The sequence below is a fragment of the Uloborus diversus genome, chromosome 1 (genome assembly GCF_026930045.1).
Source record: "Uloborus diversus isolate 005 chromosome 1, Udiv.v.3.1, whole genome shotgun sequence".
Lineage (NCBI taxonomy): Eukaryota > Metazoa > Arthropoda > Arachnida > Araneae > Uloboridae > Uloborus > Uloborus diversus.
In genome coordinates, this window is record NC_072731.1 from 26,531,216 (window position 1) to 26,540,910 (window position 9,695).

The window sequence follows — 9,695 nt, forward strand, 5'->3', positions numbered from 1 at the left end:
CACACCGGAGTCAATCAATCAGCTTATGCTCCTACTAAAAATACCGTAAACTGATAATCATCACGTAATCATCAGTCGCAAAGTTCAGAAATCACCTTCCGGGAAATTTTTACGCCCACACTCACAGCCCAAACTTATGTCTGAACTGAAAAGCAAGGCTGCGAAGTGAAACTGATCAGTGTTTCTTTCAGATTTTTTGCTCCGGGGGGGGGGGGGTGCTTTGAAAGTTTGGGGGGGGGGGCAAGGACGTATTTAAGGGGCGGGGCACCTTAAGAGTTAGGAGGGGTCAAGGGCTTATTTAAGGAATGGGACATGACCCGCCCTCCCCCGCCCCCCAAAAAATTCAAAATTGCCAGCTCTGAATAATTTTATAACTTCAATTTGCGAAGTTACCTTCAAGTTTGGCACGATGTCGGGCGGGACGATATGAGTTTTAAAGAACGCTCCTGGTTCATTATATCGCTCCAATAAAAATGTAAAAGATAAAAAGACTGACAATAATACAATATTATGACAAACAAAATTTGTATTGGAAAATACTAAAAAAAATGTAATGAAAACATTTCTTAATCATTAAAATATGCACAAAATCACTCTAAGCGAGAAAAATATTATCAAGTTTCATATTGACGATCTTCCGTCGAGCTGTAAATGCAGAAGAAACTTTTAAATTTATAAAACACGCAACTAAGCATGAATATCATGAAATAAAAATTATTTAAAATTAAGCACAGTTACAGAAACAAATATTCGTAGAATTGCTCCTTCTGAAGTCGAAATTTGTTTCATTAGATTGTCTTACAATTCCTAAAACTGACAATAACATGTAATAAAAAAAAAATTGCAAATAATGAAGAAAAATCTCTCACCAAGTTTCAAAGGAAAAAAAAACAAGGAAAATGATTAGAGCCCGAATTACGTGCACTAAAAATCATGAAGAAATGCATTCATATTGCATTGAAAATACTTAAAATATTCCCAAAAAGCTATAAAAAATATGCGCTAAAAACGAAAACAATATTTGCTCTTTTTTTTTTAACTTACTTGAAGAAAGAATGGAAGAAAAAATCTTATTAAAAACGCAGTAATATGCATTTAAAAGAAAAAACGTTTTTATGCATTTATATGCACTAAACGTCAAAAGAGCCAAAATTAGGGATTACATATGCTCATGTGCAAAAGACGGTTTCGTAATATATGCAAAAATAATAACTAATTAATTAAATAAATAAAACTAAGTAAAGAAACTAAGTCACGATAAAACTAAGTTTAAAAAAACAACTTAAAGGTTTTTAAAAATTTAAATATTTTCAATTTTTTGAATTGAAAAAATGTTTAATATTACTAAATTTGAACATGAGTTATTAATGGTCAAATAAGCATGCACGAGAAAATTTAAAAAAGTTATTTCTTTCACTTAAAATTCAAAAAAATGTTATGAGGGTAATATAATGGGGGACCCCAAATTAGTTTCAATTTAGGATTTCGATTGCATCATAAACAGAGGCGTACGTTTGGCTAAGCTATTTATTATGGCAGAGGCTATTTTTTATTAAGCAGATTGAGATTTCTATTTAAAAAAAAACATATCAGGTATGGAAGTTTATTATTTTTTTAAACAACTTCATTAAAATTAGTTTTGATAAAACTGCCAAGCTAAGAAAACTTGGAGAATGACTTCTGGACAGCCTTGTAAATTAAATATTGGAGTTCATTTTTTCATACAATTTTTAAAACGAACAATACATTATTATCACGAGTGACTATTGTAAATTAATTCTTTCAAAATATTTTATTTTTGACTCTGATTCTAAAGATGATCGCTAAAGACAGTAAAAACTTCTGTAAAGGAACTTAAACAAGGTCATACGTTAGAGGGCATCAAGTTCTAGAATGATTACGAAATAAATCTGCTCTACAGAGAAAATCTGCGTAGATTTTCAAAAGTTTTCTAATTGACTAAAAGTGCAGTCTCTCTAAAAACTGGGGGATAACATAGGGGGGGGGTAGTAAAATATGCCGAATTTTCAGACATTTCTTTCGAGAAAAAACGTTAATGACACCATGTTATTTGTCATATAAAAGAGGAACGAACATAGGCATTTCCATCACCCCGCCAAAGATAACTCACAGCCCAATATCCCATCCTCTCCAAAAAATAATCCTTATCCAGGAAACTTTTGATTTCCAACGAGATGTATCATGACTCCATGAGTGCCCACAGAGTGAGTGTACATATCCTAAGGTTTCGATACGTACTTCACCAATGCATTGTGTGAGTTATCAACTAGATAGATAATAGATAACATAGTTCCAACCATCTCATACCTACAACAACATAAATAAGCGAACATCAAATGAAAGAAGGTAATAAAAAGGGGGAAACAATATCTTGTTCGTTAATTAATTGCACGTATTCCAGGGGGAAAAAAGTGTGCTTTTAGCGAATCGTTGACAGCAAGAGACTTTTCATCGACAGTGATAACTTGGAAGCCACAGGGACAGATCCCCCCCCCCCCGATGATAAATTTCCGAGTTTTTTACAATTTCCATTTTTTTTTTTAATTTACATAGTAAAACAAGTGTAATCGAAATTTTTTCTCCTCCAGAGGCAGCACTATCCCCCCCCCCGGCCCGGAAAGATGCCTAAAAGAAACATTGGAACTAATTTTGCGGGAAAGGAGTCGAAGTCGGAGGCTTTAAAATGGAGTTGTTTCCATCAGTCAAAAGTGCTATTTTTTAGTCATTGAAGTTGATAGAATGAGCAAAAAAAAATTCATGGACCCATAGAATGCTTTCGTTTTCCCAACATTTAATTTTCAATTATTTTTTTAAATAGCCGACTTTTTATACAATGCGTGGTCTTAATGACGTACAAGAGATGAACTTAGCCACGCTAATCCACTGGTCCACTGAATCCTTACAGTTGCTGTCTACTGCGTTTCCAACTTATGATAATTCAGAAGCGAATTAAATATTGCGCTCTACGCTTGCTATCAACTTTGTCAAATTATTTTAAAAATGGGCAGATCCTATGTTTTTAAGCATGCTCTTTCAGGAAAAAAAATCACTTTGAAAGTTTCGAAAACGACCCTATTCTCCAAAGCCGGTCCTTTTCCCTCCGAGTCCGCATTCTGGAACCCCGGTCAAAACATTTTTCCGCGAAGAAAAATAAATTAACAAATAGAACAGGAAATTCTTTAAGGGATTGTCCACAAATTGACGGGGGAGAGGGCTTGGTGATATTGTGACAAAGGGGAGAGGGAATTGTAAAAAGAAGTGTGACAGATCACGTTATAGTTGCATAAATACAAAATTTTCAGACTAAATCTCGGTGTCCCGGCCGGTTTACTTCATGTCCTGATAAAATATAAATTTAATTACAGATGACAAAAAGTGTCTGAAAAAAATTATTTGAGAAGGATTATCTAGGAAAATAACTTTGTCAATTGTAACAATGACTTAAAAAATTAATATCGGATTAGCTTGTGAAGTTTTTTACAAAAAGATTTAAACCAAAATAGACTTTTTAATAAAGTCCTTGCCAATGAAAAGTATATGTAAATATTGTTCAATTTTTTATTTCTCATTCAATTCTTCGTGTTTCTTTCTACTCAAATAACTTGTAAATAAAAATATGCAAGAAGTAAAATTTTTAAATTTATCTGCTTGCGTCCTTTCCTATTACTCTTGTTTCAAGTTCATAAGGGGGGGCCACCTAGGGGGGGTCCGGGTGCAGATTGCTCCAGTGAAGTTTTAGAAGATTTAGGGGTATTTTTCTCCCTTTTGGGGGACTCTTGATCTGGGGGGTCTTCACGGGGGGCACCTCTGGGTTCATAATTAGCAACCATTTACTCATAGCATTGAGAATGAGCTGCCTTGCAAAATACTCTAAAAGCCAGCCAGAGGTGTGTACCTTTTTGAATACTCGCGACCCTGGGGGGGGGTTCTATTGTTCCAGTTGAACATTTCAGCAATTCGGCAAGCTTATGTAAGTAGAGATTTTCGAGTTTTGTGCAAAACGCGTTTAAAGATAAGATCCTAGGCTTTCGTTGAAAAGATTTTCCAAATCATGATGTATAACAAAACCTACCAGGGGCCACTAGTACTATCTCTTGCTTCAAGGAGAGGTTCACCCACCATTATTACTGGTTATCTCAAAATTTTTAATTTTGCCGTTTACACCCCTTTGCTTCTCACTGCCTCATTTGAAAAATAAATTGTTCCCAAACATCTACTTACATCAGGATTATGAATTAATATTAAAGAATTACTTGAACAAAAATCTCATTGAATTCGTAGATGAGAATTACCTTTTTTTTTTTTTTTTTTTTTTTTTTGTCGTGTCCATGGACAATTAAATGGCTCCGTGTGTCTTCAAGACTGCGTCCGCTAGCTGCAACGCATCTGTGCTGTAAAGAACCTCTCGAAGTTCTGAAGCCAGTGGCACCATACCCGGCTGCAGAACATGTGGGATAAGGGCCGGGCACTCAAGAATGTGATCCGGTGTCAGTTGGACATCGGTGCAGTTCTTGCAGGGAATATAAGTTCTCGTTTTATCGGGAAGAATTTTCATCCCTTTATAGTGGTTTGTTCTTAATCTTGCAATTGTAGATATTAGGATTCTGGGGCAAACAAAGTCGGTGATGAGGGGCTTCTTAAAGGTATGTGGCAGAAGTCTATGTTTTGCGACAGTATTTGAGTCTGCTAGCGTGATGGTGGTGCAAGGTTTGCCAATGTTTCCGCCTTCTTTTGCTAGGGAATCCGCACACTCATTCCCTTCAATATTCACGTGTGCCGGTATCCATTGCAGCATGCAGGATTTTCCATTGCCGTGCAAGACTTCGAGTAGGGCATTTATGGCAGAGGTGATGTTAGTTGCTCCGTTTTTTATTGCTTCTAAGGCCGCTTTTGAGTCAGAGAAGATTGCCAATCCATCAGTTGGGACTGATGGATTGGCAATTGAGAATTACCTTAATACTGTTAATCTAGTATTTTATTTACCCCATAGAGGGTTTTTTTTTCGAGAAGGGAAATAAATCAACCGGCAGATAAAAATAGTTTTCGGCGCATCGATGTATGCCCTTAGAGGGATTTCTCTTCTAAACGATTGTTAAGAATCTGGATCGAATTAAAACCCAAAGTTTTGATTCGTTTCCGAAACTTTACCATTGGGTTTATCAGTGACATAAAGCAATCATTTTTGTGAATTCAAATCTGTCAGGGAGACAGAGGTGTTTGTAGGTTTTTTTGGTCAGATGAAGAGAAGAATATTTTAAAGACGCTAAAATTTATGACAGTACTCTTCGGTCTCAACTCCCCCCCCCCTTTTTTTGGCAGGGACTATCAAATACCATATTTCAAAATAGGAACAGACACACCCTAAAGCTTCCAAGTCGTTTAATGACTTCCTGAATGTAAATGTTCTCATAAAGGTCACGAAGACGTTGGAGGAGCGTTTCGAATCAGTATGGAATGCATTACCATTTTCTTGAATGCAGGTATGGATCTTCGAAAATTACAAACGAGCTCCACAGAACTTGGAGACCTTTGGAGTTAATTGAGATCATTCATGGAAGAATCAAGTGAAATTGTCTTGGAAACTGATTCCTTAAAGGTGCAGGGAATATCTTGGAACACCGACAGCTTTTGTTTTGATTCCAAACATTTGGAAAATTTTTGGGAGAAACAAACAAACACCAAGCGTTTCTTACTTTAAATAACCGGTGGGATTTTCGATCATGTAAGGTTTCTTTCCCCTTTCACGATAACCATTAAGTTTCTAATTCAAGAACTATGGACTTCCGGTTTGGATTGGGATGAGCATATACGCGAAGACATTAATATGTCAAAGATGGATTAAATGGTGCGACAGCACAAAGAATATTCCAAAATATTCCAATAATCAAAATGCCAAAGCATTACTTTGTGACAGATCCTTCAAGAATTGTTGAAACTGTTGAACTGCTTTCCTTTTCGACGCAAGTTTGAGTGCTTATTCCACATTTGGGTATTTAAGAGTAATATATGAAGATGGATCTATATACATACGAGCCTAGTGGCAGCTAAAAGTCGTGTTTCCCAGCTCAAAAGACTTTCATTGCCAAGATTAGAGCTACTTGGGGGCACTATTAGCTTCTACATTGTGTGGTCAAATGTCTGCGAGTCTAAAGATTCCATCAGAGAATTATTGATGGACAGACTCTACCTTAACTTATTTTTGGATGAAAAAGTTCCCTAAATACTTTAAGCCCTTTGTGAGAAACAGAATTGAGGAGATACAGAAGCTCACAGAACCTCCCGATCCGATGTGCACACTGCCCTGGGAGATATAATTCCGCAGATATACCCTCCGGAGGAGTTTCCGTTTCCCTGCTGAATCACAGTGATTTCTGGTGGCACGGACCCACATGGTTACAACAGTTGAACGAATTATGGCCCAAAACTGAAAGACTAACTGTCGAATATGATAATTTAGAATGTCGCTCACGCCACAGTCACACGCAGCAGTTTGAAGTAATAATCCAATCCGAAGAGTTAATAGATCTCTCTAAATACAGCAAGATGCCCAATTTTCTAAGAATTACTGTCCGGATCAAACGTTCGGTTTGTAAGTGAAGAAACTCCTCAAAGAAAAGTGACCCCCTCACTGGAGAGGAATTGGCCGAGGCACAAGAATTTTGGATAAATAACACTCTAAGTCTAAGTTATGCATATTGTTCTCAAATAAAGACCTTAAAAAGGGTTCAGTCATTGTTAAAGAACCGAAAACCTTGTTCCCTCCTTGCTGGGACGGATCCAGAATTTATTCAACGACACATCTTACACTTACATCTACAACGACTTTGAAGAGCCTCAACCTCTAACTTCATCGCATTCTTCACATTTTGAAAAAGAAAATAATACTTATCCGATACACATCTTAGATCTTGCCGCCAAATCCTTTTCCGGTTCAAATTTAAAGAAGCTGAAATTCTACCAGGTAAAATTACTGAAAAATCTGTGGACAAGATAGAAATCGCAATACCTAATGAATTTAAGAACTTCTCACAATTTTAAGAACTCTCAGACAGGTACAGTTTTGAGGGTAGGTGATGATAATTTTAGGAGGAACTTCAAATTATAAATTTTTTATGTCTACTGACCACAGAAAGCAAACTAAATATTGAATTTTTTCGTCTAGTTAACAGAATATATTTTTTTTTAACAAAAACAAGAAAATTTTCTCACAGAATTTGAATAAAATTTTGAAATAGAGAAAATAAATAATCGCTCACGGAAGTAAACTATTTATTATTATTTAGTATTATACTATATTATTTATTATTCTGAATATTCAAAGCAGTAAAAAGAAATATTTTGGCTATCAATCGGTAATTTTCTTATTGGTGCACCCTTAGTTTGAAGATTCGTTTTTTTCCCCTTAAAACAACTGCTGTTATTTCTTCTTCAGGTTCCCATCGACTCTTACATAGTTTTAAAAAAATTATTTTCATTCAGAAGCCCTTGGTTTTCACCTTCAATAATTACATCAAATACAGACTCCTTTAGCTACAGACTCGGTGACATTCGATGTAGCAATTGTACTGAATCCATCATATACGTATATGTAACAGTTATTGATTATGTTTTCAGCAAAAATTTTAGTACCGCAAAATGAATTATCTCTATTCACTCCTTATCTATGTTTGATGTGAGCTTCACATACCCAGTTTCCTTTCACGTTGAGCGAGAAGTAGCTGAAATTTTCAAGTTAAGTGCGTGAAATACAATATTAATTGAGCATTAACTCTATCAAACATACACTGGTGTCCAAAAGTTAAGCATAATTGTTATTTATGTGAGTAATGAATGAAATATGCATCGGAATAGGGGGAAACGTAACATACGAGTGCAACACGGTAACAAAACAAGGTAACTACTCGAAAAACGGTAATATTTACTTTTATTATCCAAAAAAAATTGTTTGAAAAGAAACATTAGGCATATGAAGAGTTTACTCTTTACACAATTCAAAATGAAAAAAAAAGATGATGCTGAAGTTTAATAATGTGTATGACCACCTCTGACAGCAAAGCAGGCTGCACAACGACTACTCATACTTTCTATGCGATGGTGGACAAGGACGCCCATATGCAAAATTTTAAGGGGGGCTCAGATATTTTCCCCATGGTTAAGAAGTATTTTTACATTTTTGCAAAGAAAACAGTACTAAAAGCTAGGAAGTTCTAATTTCAAAGGGGGGGGGGGCTTGAGGCCCCACTTGCACCTCCATATAGGCGCCTTTCATGGTGGATGAATTGTGGCTCAAATAGTTCCAAGCATGCTGGAGAGCTCTTTTTTGCTCCTGAAAGGAGCTTGGTGGAGGCGAACGGGCTCCAAGTTGTCTTCTGAGCATATCCCAGACATGCTCGATAGGGTTCAAACCAGGGGAATTCGCAGGCCACATCGTTCGCTGGATATTTTCTGATTCAAGGAAATCATCGACCACAGATGTGTGGTGACATGGCACGTTGTCATCGATGAATTTGAAGTCAGGACCGACAGCATCTCAAAACAAGCGAACATAAAAAAGGCTCAATAACTTCGTCTCTGTATCTTTTACCAGTAACTAAGCCTGTCTCAAAAATATGGAGGTCGGTGTGGCCGTCTAACACTATTCCTGCCACATCATTACTCCGCTGACGTAAAAGGATGACTTTCTCTTATGTTTCGCGGTTGTAAACGAGTTCCCTTTTCTCTCCATGTTGTTACCTGATGAGAATCATTCTCTATAGTAAAGCGGGACGCATCACTGAACATTGGCCCACTGTAACACATTCCAATGCCCATGTTGCAGGCTCCAAATTAAACGAGCGCGTTTATGCGCTGACGTGAGAGGAATGCATACTGCTGGTCTTCTGGCATACAGACCAACATGACCGAGTCTCTTGTAAGCAGTTTGCCTCGAAATTGTTGTTCCTGCGGCGGCACTTAGTGCCGAACCCAGTTCTCTGGCACAGCTGTCCCTATGACGTCGCGCAAAAATGACCAGAAATCGATCTTGGCGAGTGGCTCTTGTAGCGTTCCAACGATTCTTTCCTTCGCAAACATTTCCAATTAGTGCCTTTGTGCCATTATTATTCCTGTTTCACCAAAACCAATGTTCCTTGGAACAGCATTTGCATGAAATGCGGTTGAACTCTTAAAAGCGTGTGAGCCGTTTTATCCACATTCCGACACGCACACCTGTTTCGCGCATGACGCCAGAGACCATAATATTTTGCATAAACATATAATGTCTCTTCTTTAACCAATGCATCTCCATAAGTGATTTTATATAATTTTACGAACATTTACAAGACGTTTCTCGCATTTTATGAATTGTGCTTAATTTTTAGACACCAATGTATATAGGTACTCGTTGCAAAACGATGTTTCGTGTTAAATGATTTTGCGAAAACAAAGCAAAACAAACAATTCTATATTTTGGAAAAGATCACATTTTCAAACCCTGATCATTATCTTTACTAATAATAAAGCTGAAAGTCTGCTCAGAAAGAAAGCTCATTACAATTTTTCCCTTGCAATTGTAAGATACATTGCACCATATCCTAATTTAAAAAAATCATCCTTTAAGAACTTTGTGCAAAGCATTTACTATATTTTCAACTGTTCATTCTTGCTTACTGTTACAATTTATCATATCAGTCTGT